Here is a 14,515-nt window from a genome sequence, read left to right on the forward strand (position 1 = left end):
ATTTTCACAGCTGATAGTACTATGATGAATTACTAAATGTTGTGCAATAATAGTTTTTTTAAACTACAATTTGTAATGACATATGCGACTGGTGCAACGGTACTCATTAATAGTATTGGTTCTTAAATTAACCAGTAAATATCCATAAGGTACACTAGTAGCATTTTTAAATACTCTAAAAAATGTACTTTTACAAGGGTACATCTATTTAGCCAGCGTTGTCACCTGCAATTTATCCTTGTTTTTTTTTAAAAGGACCATATATTTTGTGTTTAAATACTGCATTTTCACAAAAGCAGCATTTTCACAAATAACTACTTCCTGAATTGGAGGTTCTGGCAAAAATACATGAGAAGGGGTGTTGCAACCTGGTGCCCATCTTAATATCTGAATAGAACTGTTGTGAAGTTATCTGTATGTTTCCATTCAGTGTAAAGGCACTTTTGCATTTTCTGCAGCATGTGCATTTCAACCAGCCAGTACTTTTTAAACTGGATTATGCTAGGTTGGCGGATCACTATTTTTTCTGATCTTCACTTTCGGGGTTTAAAGGATTCTCTAAGACAAGATCTTTCAGACTGTCAAAGTTAACATGTTGTGCATTATATACATTGAGCATTATATCTTTAAACTTTTAAACTGGTCTTTCCATTGTTTAAATGATAGCCATATGATTTGGGGCCTGATTAGACAAATTCTGTTATATGCATACCTCATGTCAGTTCGCTAGTCAGCTCGCCTAGATAATTACCCAGTGGCGGACTCCAATCACCAGGCCTACTGACAAAAATCACAGGTGGTGAGATGTATCATCATTTGGAGAGGGATGATACGGAGAAAAGTACCAGCCAGTCAGCTCCTAACTGTCATTTTTCAAACACAGCCTGTAACATGACAGTTAAGAGTTGATTGGCTGGTACTATTTCTTTCCCCATTTTATCACTCTCCAATGATGCGTTTAGCCCAGATTCTGTATCATGGTAAAGACAATGATCTTGTAATCTACCCAATAGGTTGTACAATTCAATGGGAAGTATTCAATTCTTTTCAACCCCTTTCACACCCATTCTGCTTCTGCTGAGGAATGTGGTATAATCATTTCAGCTTGCTAACCCTGGGTAGCGAGGGATAGATTTGCAACTTTTCTGTAATGATCTTTTGCATACTTCCACTTCACCATGAGGTATCATCATCTAAAAAGTCTAAAGCAGACACCTCATAGTGCTATAAAAACATATATTCAAAAAGTTTGTCAGGGTCAGACACTAGACAAATGTTGGATAAGTTACTACGTTGTAAATAAAAAAAGAAAACTTAGTAGATTTACTCACGTCTGAACAAAGAATTTTCATCGTTGAAGTGATCGGAGTGTGATTGACAGGAAGTGGGTGTTTCTGGGTGGAAACTGACCGTTTTCTGGGAGTGTGCGGAAAAACGCAGGCGTGCCAGGATAAAACGCGGGAGTGTCTGGAGAAACGGGGGAGTGGCTGTCCGAACGCAGGGCGTGTTTGTGACGTCAAACCAGGAATGAAACGGGCTGAGCTGATCGCAGTGTAGGAGTAAGTCTCGAGCTACTCAGAAACTGCTAAGAAATTTCTATTCGCAATTCTGCTAATCTTTCGTTCGCAATTCTGCTAAGCGAAGATACACTCCCAGAGGGCGGCGGCCTAGCGTGTGCAATGCTGCTAAAAGCAGCTAGCGAGCGAAAAACTCGGAATGAGGGCCTATATTTGCTTCTATGTGTCCATTATTAACCACATTTTGTTAAATACCATGTGGAAAGTGAACGCATTCTATACACAGATATTGAAGGTTTAAGAAAATTAATGTGAATATTTTTTGTTCCGTATTATACTTATGTGAAGGATATACCCTTTTCTCAAGGTTACTATTTTATCTGAAGAGCACTCTTTGTTGTCTACAAACTTTCTCCTTTATTTACAAGTTTTTGGGGAGTGTTTTCTGTATGTACACTTTTGGCTGTATACACAATAGCTGCACTTTCTGATTTAATTGCACACAAATTGCAACTATTTTTTTTCTATTAAAGTTACTACATTGACCAAACATTCCTCATAAGGAATTCAAAAAACAATTTTTAAATTTTTCTTTTTGCGCTGTTGATTTCAATGTGATCGGGTCATAAAGACACACCTTCATTTTTTTGTTAGGAGTCGGTACAGTATATGCCTATCATTTTCTCAGAGTCTGTACACCAATTGGGATATCCAGAAGCCTCTTGTTAATCTCTGAGATGCAATATAATGTAAACTAAAAACAAATTGCCAGATCAATCATCAAAATGCCACACCTCATAGATCTCACACACTTTGTACCACTTGTCCACAGCCAGTTTAAACTTGACTGTATTCATGGTGCCAGTCAGTGCTCGACTTTCCTTGTTATGAACACACAGCTCTGTCTCTATGGTCTCTGCGCATGTGCATCATAAAGGAAATATTAGTTTACTGCATATTTTAATATGTAGAACCGTAAAGAAAAGACCTAAGGGTGGCTACACTTTTACTTTGGCAATAACAAAATACTTTGTAACAACACTTAAACTATAATAGATTATGTACAGATGTTTTATAGGGCAAGTATTGTTTTTTCGGACAAAATTGCTGACTGGTAAAATCATAGTAGTGTACTTGTTCGTCCTGCTATTCTTTGTGATACAGCTTTATGGCATTTGTATGACCACTGTAAAGTGCTGAAGATGGTTCCAGGGGTTCAGGTAATCCTCTACCCTTCAGAAAAATCTGTACACTCTCATCAGACACTAAAATTTTTCCATTCACATTCCCAAATGACGCATATGTGGAAGCCACATCATTTAAGAAAGTTAATTCTCACCTGCATCTTGTGTCACAGTTGACTGTAGGTCATTTTAGTCACTTTGTTTTCATCACCCGCGTTTTAACATGTGCCACAGCCATGATAAAAACACCCTTGGTATTCAAATGCGTGGGTACATTGTTAAATACGACAAAACCATCCAGACATTAGTTACCAACTTTCTGTCTATACCTTCTCTATGCGCTATGTTCAACAATTGCTATATGGCCAGTGTTGAGTAACACTATGGAGTCTTGTGATACCTAGCCACAGGGTAAATGGAGCATGCTTGTTTTTTTCATATAATTGTGTAAACTTCGTTTTATCTATAGGGCAACATGTATTGTATACCAAAATATTCTATTGATGGCATTGTCCATGTGTAATTTTGGTTAGCGGCTGTGTGTGAAATGTGGGAAATGTTCTTTGGCACCCTCAAACCCCTCTTAGTTTTCTCCTTAAACCGATGCAGCATTATAAAGTTTGCATCATAACACCAGACATTATGGGCTATGAATGTGTAATCTACAAAATTTGGCCTCATGAATGTTTTTTCTAAATCTTTTATACATGCAACACCCTTAAACTTCCAGGAATCCTTAACTACTAGTGTTAGAGCATAATAGTAATTGGGTATGTATACATGCATCTCTTGCATACACTCAAAATCATAAAAAAAATATTTCTTAGTAGGTTTCTCAGGGTTGTGATTATTAAAAAAGCCACATTGCCATAAAGTTGGAGATTCAAAGCTTTATAAAGCTTTAGCACTCATGAACCATGGAATCAGTGGCGTTATCTTTGTCCAGAAGCTTGTGGACACTAGCAGCCAGACACAGGTTGTCACCGATGTTATTGAAATCTTACAACAGCATTTTTCAATAATAATAATACAGTACAGGTTGAGTATCCCTTATCCAAAATGCTTGGGACCAGAGGTATTTTGGATATGGGATTTTTCCGTATTTTGGAATAATTGCATACCATAATGAGATATCATGGTGATGGGACCCAAGTCTAAGCACAGAATGCATTTATGTTACATATACGCCATATACACATAGCCTTAAGGTAATTTTAGCCAATATTTTTTATAACTTTTTGCATTAAACAAAGTGTGTCTACATTCACACAATTCATTTATGTTTCATATACACCTCATACACACAGCCTGAAGGTCATTTAATACAGTATTATTAATAACTTTGTGTATTAAACAAAGTTTGTGTACATTGAACCATCAAAAAACAAAGGTTTCACTATCTCACTCTCACTCAAAAATGTCCGTATTTCGGAATATTCCGTATTTCGGAATATTTGGATATGGGATACTCAACTTGTATACATCTTAGGAGTTTTGCCTGATGTATTACTAAAAACACTGATCACAAATCTTAAACCATCTGATAATAAGAATGCAATGTTACTCTGAAGAGTGTTCATTATCTGATTCAAGAAACTGGCTACATTTAATGTTTCATGTGGCTTACGGTGTGAATTGATGGCATTGTGTAAGCCACCACCCTCCAACCTAAATTGAATGTGATCATTAGGGTCAACACAAACTAGGCAACTGTCAAGCATAGCTTGAACAGTGTCCTGTGTAGACTGCACACCCTCTACAAATTATGTAATTCTGTCCAAATTTACAAAATGATAATGATGATAGTATTCAACTGCTTTGAAATTGGGGTTATGATGTTCAAAGCTATCAATGACTTCTAAAATAACAGGTTATGGCTCGTTATTATTACCCGGTGCAGCTGGCCTGTGTGCTATATCATGTGTGGGTGAGGCTATGTGTTCAATATTGTCTGGCGATGCTGGTTCATACGCTAATCTTTGTGTTGGCTCCTGTGCTAAGCTGTCATTCAGTTCATTAACCCCACTGGCTAACCACTGTCCCATAAAATTTTTATGTTTTCTCAATTTTAATAACACTGTTATTGATCGTTTTACTTTCATCTCCTGACTGAATTTTTACAACAAGTCAAATATCTCATTACATCAACACTCCTCATTACATCAGCTTTTAATTGTCTTGATTTGTTACAGCATGACAAACTCTTCATTACAACAAGTTTCAAACCACGACCGGCCATAACTAGTCATTTCTTTTCTTCAGCGCAGTGATGTATATTTTCCTTTAAAAATTCCCATGTTTCAAATGAGAGGTCTCTGATTTTTTATGTGACCTCTATAAACTGAGTAATAAATCTCTTAAGAAATCTTGTATGGCTTTTGCCACCGTGCATTAACTTCCTCATGAGCGCTGACATACCTTTTCATATGTGCTCCATGAAAGTGACATCTTTACAACGTCTACCCATCAAAGCATAATATTGTATTTCAGCCGCTTTGTCTGTGTGTCCTGATGATGTGCCATTGGCCTCTGACTTTCTTGTCCACTCGCTTTGTCTGATGACATTGTTGCAACATCATCAGCCAGGATAACTATGTCGGATGACGTTGTTGCAACCTCATCTGATGTAACAATGTCAGATGCCTCTGAAACAATGTAATCTGTTACTGCAGCACAGTGTTCTGATGTCTCCACATGATCTCGGATGTTCTGTGTATAAAAAACATTTGGGTGTCGTATGTTCCATGTGTCCGTGTTCTAGGCATATAAAACTTGTGTAACCTTGTAATTAACTTTTGTTCTTGAGAGCATCCAAGATCTCATAACTTTTTCAGGCTCTGTAATATTAACACTTGTGACATTTGTTCATCATCCTGCATGTCTGGGATTGTGATAATGTTACGGTTTGCATTGTTGCTAGCACTACAGTTTGTGTTTATGATATCTAAAGTAACCAATGACATTTTTGAGCATTTGTATGTACTCCCAGTTTCTGGCTTATATGTACAGTATATTTCAGTGATGTTGGTATTGTAATACAGTATATGTGTTAAACATTCTTTAAAAAAGATGGCAGCTGACATCTTTTAGGTTCAACACAGTCTGAATAGTTTAACTTTCTTTTTAGATATTTGACATTCTCATTAGAACCTAGATCATTCATCCATAGTGCAGTGCATGACAGACCTCTCATTTGTTTGTTTGGCTTGCATTAGCAATATAGTTGAATCATAAACAGTGGGATACAGTAGGTTCATTTGGACATTGATTTGTGATTTGCATTCAGAGGCATTGAGACTTGTTTGTTCTCTATGTCGCTGTTGATTGATTGCTGAGCATTTGTTCCACCTGTGTTTGTCCTGTTCACAGTCTCGTCAGTCAAGTCACCCACCATTGTAGTGTTTGTAACAACTTGCTGTATTGTTATCTGTAATAATAATAATAATAATAATTAGATATATATTCAACAGCATGATTTATGTTTTGTGCTGTGGAAAAGGCATCGTTTTAGACTACCAATCATATAGGTCGTTTGTTAACATACCTTTTATAAAACGCATTGTAATCTGTTCTGGCATGTAGATGTGCAATGGTGGTAGGTTAAGTACACCATTTAGGAGACCATGTATGGCCACATCCCTGTTTTGAATTGACAGGTTATTTTACGATCACAAACATGTTCGATTAATCTCTTTTGAAAAGATAAAACCATTTTTATGGTGCACGTTCATTCATTTGCTTGCTACTATTTTGCAATCCTGACTGTTTCCTGTATGTTGGATATGGGTTTTGGAATGTTAAACGGTCCGCCCCAAACACTTAATCTGTGTCATTTAGTCCAGTTATTCCCATCTCACCATAGTCCATGTTGTTTACAGACCCTGCAGGTGGATAATTAAGAGAAAATTTACATTTTAAAAATAAATTAATAAAAAAATGTATAGCACTTGTGAATAATGTATGACCACATGATTTAAACTTTTAAAAATAAATAAAACAATGTGAACAGCGCTAAATATGATTACTTACGATTTATCGGTTGATAACTGGACATATGCACAGAATCTGAAATATATCTGATGCTATTGTTACAGCTAAAATCGATATCAGTCTGATTTGTCTGTTGCTAAAAAAAAGATATAATGTGACCTGATTAATGGACGTATACTTTTTAAACCTTTTTACTCACTTAAAGCAATATACATTAAAATACCTTTAAAACATAAAGAGCATGTAACATATAAGACGATGTATAATGCAACAATTGACTGATTTTAAACAAATAAAATACAATAATATAACATTGATTAAATTATTGAAATACTAACTACTTTTTTACTTTATTCGCCCATATGTAAAAACATATTACACAGCCAATGATAAAATAAGCATAAATTACATATGCAGTAGAAAGTTTACAATGATTAATAATTTAACAATATTAAAACTACACATTTTACATCGATTAAAAACATACCTGCATTATGCTCACCTAAAAATAACCACTAGGTGTCAGTATTTTTTTAAAATGTAACACAACATAAATCTGTGTACTATCTAAAAACAATCACACTATATATTTCAGAACAATTACACTACATGTCTCTAATAGCGACTACAAAAACTTCATAAAGATAATAATAATTATAATATTTCATATTAATAATACAAAGATATACACATAAATATTCACAATCTCTCAAATCCCCTTAAAAATATACATTTTTTAAAAGGTATAGATCAACACAGAATTACAACATGCTACAGGCCATTTAACATTAAAACATTATAACCCAACGTTTGCGCTGAATTTTCTCAACAGTGGCATTTCTGAAAGGACAGGCTCATTAGCAAACACATCCACCCAGATCCAATAAATACTTATTAACAAATGTTTATGAAACAAGAAACTGAACATGTGCGCTGGATTTTGTCAACAGTGACATTTTTGAAAGGGCAGGCTCATTAGCACACACACACACACACACACACACACACACACACACACACACACACACACAGCTATATGCAAATAGTACAAACAAATGTAATTATACCTCTTGTTTAAAATTAAATTACAAAAAACTATGCAAATAATAATAATAATAATCATAATAATAATATTAACAACAAATAAATACCTTTTCTCTGAGTCCGGTTTCAACAGCCTTCAGTGTCACAGATCAAGACACTAGTGGCTTTTAGCTCTTATATTGTGGGATTTATGATGACACAGCTCAAAATTTGAAATGGAATAATCCACATGTGCAATGAAGTGGGCGTATACAATAATCATTAACATTATACTATTTTCTGTCTGCTAAATAATGCATATTGAAAGTCAGATATTTTGTTGTTTTTTCTGATATATACAATATATTTTTCTGAACATACACCATTTGTTTTTACAAGTACGATAAAAAATAGCAGTGTGGTATGGCACTCACATCATAGTGCTAATAACTGGGGTAATCCTTTGGAGACTGACCCTGCCAGGGTCTCCCATATAAAAAGGCAATGAAAAAGCATATAAACTAAAAGATATACTTAATTGCAATTCCACATTTGTTATTTATAATGTTATTTATACTGTAGAATAACTTGCAAATATGGCTTGTTCTATGTAGAAAAAATGAAGCACAATTTAAAACTGCATCTACAAGAACATTCAAGAAATATTAAAATCAATGTTACATCTCATAGCCTACCTAGATAATTCTATTTTTCTGATATGCATAATTCGGATACTAGGGTCCTGAAGTTTACTATTGGGGTAATTTAGAATTACTGGTAATTCAGAATCACTGAATTACTGTGTAGAGTGCACACATGCAACGGCCATACTGAGCACGCACACCCCAGGAGGTCAGTGAGATGCTATCAGCATGTAAATCTGGCAGAGGCGGTCGCGTGGTGGGAGGGGGCATGCCAATGGAATTAGAATGGCATTAGAATGGCATTGGTGGGGTGCAGTCCAGACAACGGAGGTGTTCCAGACCACTGGGCAGGCGGGTCGCGGCGGCTGCATGACGTCACACGCAGCCACTGCGACCCAGGATGCGGCCAGTAGCTTGCAGGAGCTGCGCTGGCAGGGAGCTACTCATTAGGTACAAAAGCATCGCTGCCGTGCAATGCTTTTGTACCTGTGTGTGGGGAGGGTCCTGTCATGTGGGACAGTCTAGCCCTGTGCTGGGCGTCCCCACGCATGTCAAAGTTTCTGATCGTAAATGTGCTAAATTTAGCACATCTACGACCATCTCTGAATTACCCCCTATATTAGAACACATAAAAGAAGATCCGAGGGGAGGAGATAGGGAGCTACAACTATTGAAAAAAGAGTCTTTTTGGATTTACACCTTGAACTCCCTGTCACCAGGGGGCCTAAATAAAAGAATAGATATTGTATCATTTTTATAATTGTCTAAGGTATAGAATGTGGTCAGGTTAGATCTCTTGGAAAATGTCAGTCTTTTTAAAAAAAAAAAAAATTTGTGAATGTCTGATCAGTAAACCATAATTATGATCAATATACACTAGTAACAATAAATATCTCATAACAAAGGGATAAGAAAAGAGAACAAATTGTAGAGGGGATAGTCAGGGATTGATAGAAATTGGTACTAAATGTTGTTAAATACTTTTTTTCACATTTTGTAAAGGGATGGTTAATTGTGGGACTGGGTACACTTATCACTAAAAATCATCTGACTAATAAAAACCAAAAATGTAAATAAAAATTATAGAGTAATCCGAATAATACTGATAGCTATTTAACAGCTAATAAATAAATAAATAAATAAATAAATGCACTTATCAATTATAAAAGCCATTTTGAAAACCAATAAAATGTATTAATTGTCAATAAAGGTTAAGCAATTAATAATGAACATGAGTAGTAATAATAATAATAATAATAATAATAAAAAAAAATATGAGTAGAAAGAAACTAATAGGGTTATCACTTTACATTACTAGATAATTAATAAAATTAAAACATAATAGCACATTAAGGGATTAATGGAAGAGCATGTTAAAAATTAAAAATAGAGTATAATAATAATAATGGAAGTGCACAATTAACAATTTTGGCTAAATTAGAATATGTGTTCTACCCAAAATGAAGTGGAATGCATACAGGAAATGTAAGTCAATATCAGCACCCATTAGGATGGATGCATTCCACTTAGAATACAGTGGAATGCATACAGGACGCAAGCCAATAACACCCATTGGAAAGAACAACCCGTAGGAATTTGCACATCGGCTCCAACGTCATGCACTAGGGGGAGGCTTGAAGCATGCTTGGGAGGTGGCATTAGTCCAATTTTAGATGTGTGGGACATCAAAATCTTCTCAGCACATGCACTGGCCCAGACAAATAGATTAGGGGAACTAGAGGCCTGGAACGCAACCAGGAAGCTATTTTACTGCTCCTGGAATGCAAATGGACAATTAAGTCTGTTGCATAAAGTACTTTCACCCCACTATACCACAATTGATGCATGGGAAATCCAACAGAAAATAAAAAGTCACTGCTTGAAAACTATAGCAGTTCAATATCAACATTCAGCAGGGCACTATCTATCTGTTCACAGAAAGCACAGATTAAGAGAGAGATCCAGTGTGTTGTAAAAGTAAGAAAAGAATAAACTTATTAATATCAGCAATATATTATAAATCCTAGCCAATTAGTTTATGAATGCTTGAAAAGTGACTGCTGGAAACTATGCTAACTCAATACCTACTCCCTAAAGCCATTGAGACAACATAAAGCAGGAATCTTGAATTCCTGAAAAAAGTATGTACTATTAAAAGAGAAGAATGATTCAAACTGTAACAGAGCAAAATGATAAGTTTTGACATAGTTATTTTTAATAAATGAATAGGTAATACTTTCAACATGAATATGTCTATTAGAACTCCCTACCAATAATAGCAAGTCTAAAATCATAAACTAAGTAAGTAAAACATTTTAACGCAGCTTTTATAAACACCTTTAAAAGGGTATGATTCAGAGTCCTGGAATTAACCATAACTATGTATGAGTCATAACTGTATAAATTAAATAGAATTATTAAAATAGGTATTGCATTGTTTGAATGTAAACCTGCTATATACATATTATTGTTAACCATTGTAATATAACATATAACATGTAGGTATTTGAACCTAGTGGCCCCATAAAGAGATATTTGGATATCCTGTAACCAAGAAAAATGTATCATTCAGATGTATGTTTTCTGTGACATTGTGATATACCTTTAATGAGTATATGGCCTGTTATATCGAGATACACTTTTTGAATTCATGCCATACAAACATTATGTAATAAATGTTTTGTAAGAAAACACTATGTAAAATTGTACCATGCCAAATTATATTTCTGAGACAGCCATGATTTTTGCTAAAGATACCCCTGAAGAAGTCATTATGGACAAAACGTGTTGGTTTATTTGCAAAGTGGATATAGAATGGAACAGAGTTGTTGACTCTAACTTTACCCATACAAAGACAGATCCAAGTGAACAAATATATTGCTATATTGAAAAAGTTTTAATGATATATTTTAATTTCATATAAAGTATATAAGTCGGGTATTGGCGCTCGTGTATCTGGATATTTTGTGTGGGCTGCAACCTGTAAATGAAGCACCTCCAAAATGACTTCACATAAACAAGATAAATAATGGGTTTTTACAGGTTCGCCTGAGAAGGATTATGTCTGAAAAGAAATGTATAATGGCCTCTTTCCTAATTAGTAGTGCATTCGGTAAGTTAATACTGCCGACCAATGAAAGCTATGGTATAGATAATGACAATAAACAGTAGTATTGAAATAAAAACCTGTTTGTTATTCTTGTAAATACAATGCAATATCTATTGCTAAAGGATATACGGGGGGGGGGGGGGGCTCGGGATAGGTTCCTCTGCTACCAAATATAGCAGTGATAAAGTTCCTGGATGTATATAGGTGAAAATAGGAGTAATGCTGTTTCACTTCAGAAAAGGTGGCATTCCACCTCTGAGTGGAGTCTGAATTAAATGCAAAAATGTCCAGAGCTGGTAATGGGGCTGTAAATGTCTTTTGGTACCGGTGGGATCCAAAAAAAGAAAAAGAGAGAAAGCAAGGGGTACCCCTGAGGGTATTCGGACTCCAGGTCGACAGCACAAAGGTCGACACACCTTAGGTCGATGCCAATTTGTCGACGCACCTTGGGTCGACATGGACAAAAGGTCGACATGGACAAAAGGTCGACAGGAACAAGGTCGACATGGAAAAAGGTCAACATGAGTTTTTCACGATTTTTTTCTTTTTTTGAACCTTTTCATACTTAACGATCCACGTGGACTACGATTGGAACGGTAAAGTGTGCCAAGCGAAGCGAAGGACCCATGCCGAAGCATGGCGAGCGAACGCGGTGCACTAATTGGGGTTCCCGGTCACTATACGAAGAAAACGACACCAAAAAAACATAAAAAACTCATGTCGACCTTTTTCCATGTCGACCTTGTTCCTGTCGACCTTTTGTCCATGTCGACATTTTGTCCATGTCGACCTAAGGTGTGTCGACCAATTGGCATCGACCTAAGGTGTGTCGACCTTTGTGCTGTCGACCCTCAGTCCCTCTCAGACCCCCCCTGAGTTGCCGCTGGCGATAAGGGGTCAGGATAGGGCTGGTACTAAGGTAATAAGGACTCCGGACAGACCGTACCCCTCTATGCCCTGGACCACCCAGATGTCGCTCTAATGAGTGCAGAGTGGTGTCCCGGGCAGAATGGGATCGGTCGTGAGTCTTGGAGAGGAAGGTAGGGACTGCTTCTAGCACTGTTAGTGCTGTCCGCCGCACCTTCTTCTCTCCTACAAAGTCCCTTACCTTCTAGCTTCTGCTCCGTCTCCTGTCCCTCCGCCAGCGGTCTGCTCCATGTCTGTTGCGCCCGGCGTCCTCCCGCACTTCCGGGTTGGTCCGTCCACGTGACCAGGCTCAGATCTCACCGGGTCCCATCTCTTTCTCCTCTCGTCCTTCCTCCTCCAGGTCTCTGATCGTTCGCTCTGTTTCTCAGTTTAAAGTTTAGTGTGGATTGGTTATGTGTTCATGTGCTCCAACGCGTATCAGCCAGTGTTGGCCTTTGTCAGGGAGTCCTTGTCCGCCATCTTAGATGTGGGCTATTTATGCCCACATCCAGCGGGTGTGGCCTGGATTGGTTTGCTGCATAAGTGGAAAAGGGGGAGGGTAGGGTTTGGAAAAGGAGGTGTGCTGAAGAAAAACAAATGGGAATAAATGAAAAATAGAATAAAAATAGGATAAGTGGGTTTTAACCCTCTTGTTCCTGTGTGTCCAGTAAACTAATAAAAGGGAACTATAAAAAAATCATGCCACTTATTGAAGTGCTGCACATTAACGTCATGACAGTCATTCATCGTGGTGCGATTTAATAATCAGTAATAACAACAAAAATTATTATAATTAAAAATATAGTAAATGGTTATTTCATCAGAAATAAATAGGTTAGTTAATCTGGCATGTACATATACATCCCCTTTATTTTGGGTCACTGGTCACTTGCCTGTGATTATTGCTCTTACCACATTATCTAGGTTTAACCCATGAGGTCTTAGGGTGTTTAGTGTAAACATCCATTTTATCTCTTCCTTATTAATCGTCCTTATGAAGTCCCCCCTCTCCAGTTTGTTTCAGCATTTTAATACCTATAACTCTCATCCCATCTGGGTTCTGCCCATGTTTCTCTCTGAAATGGTTTGAGAGGCTGTGGGTTTCTAGACCTTTCTTTATATTCCTTATGTGTTCTGAAGTTCTTGTTTTTAGTGGCCTTATTGTCCTCCCTATATACTGCAAGTGACAGGGACATTCAATCAAGTAAATGACACCCTTAGATTGACAGGATATGTGTTCCTGGATGTCAAATGTCTCCTGTGTCCTATTTGATTGGAAGCTTGCAATACCTTTAGTCGAGACGTGATTCAATTTACAATATTGACAAGAATTGCAATAAAAGAAACCTTTACTGAGATTGTTTCCTGATAGGGTGGTCTGTAGTGTTTCTCTCTTGTGTAGGTGACTGTGTGTTACTTTGGATTTAAGGTTCGGTGCCTTCCTATATATCACCCTCGGTTTCTCTGGTAATATGTCCCCTAGTGTCTCGTCTTCTAAAAGGATGTGCCAATGGTTTTGGATGATCTTCTCAAGTTTCCTATTCTTACTGCTGTATTGGGTCTGAAATGTGACTTTCCAGTCTTTCGTCTGCTCCTTTTTCTTTTGTTTTTGTATGTCAGAAGCGTTCCTCTTTCTAGTTTCTCAATTTCTTGCAAATCTCTATCTAGTGTTTCTTCCTTGTATCCTTTATTTAGAAAGTGTGTTTTCATTTCGTTGGCCTGAGTCTGGTAGTCTTCTATTTTTGTACAGTTCCTCCTAATTCTTTTAAATTGGACAGATGGTACGCTACGTAGCCAGTTGGGATGGTGTCCACTGATGGTGAGAATATAACTATTGACATCAACGCTTTTTTGGAAAGTTTAAGTGTGAATAGTGTTTCCTTCTATAAAGATGGTAATGTCTAAGAAGTTGACTGCGGTTTGGCTGTAATCAGTTGTGAATACCAAGTTGTTATTGTTGGTGTTAATGTATTTCAAAAAATCTTGTAGTTGCTCCTCAGTACCCTGCCATATGAAAATGACATCATCTGTATACCGTTGCCATAGGACCAGGTTCGCCCCAAAGTCATGCCCACTCCAGATGTATTCATCCTCCCACCTACTAATGAAGAGGTTAGCATAACTTGGGGCGAACCTAGTCCC

This window comes from Pseudophryne corroboree, chromosome 10, assembly GCF_028390025.1.
Source record: "Pseudophryne corroboree isolate aPseCor3 chromosome 10, aPseCor3.hap2, whole genome shotgun sequence".
Classification (NCBI taxonomy): Eukaryota; Metazoa; Chordata; class Amphibia; order Anura; family Myobatrachidae; genus Pseudophryne; species Pseudophryne corroboree.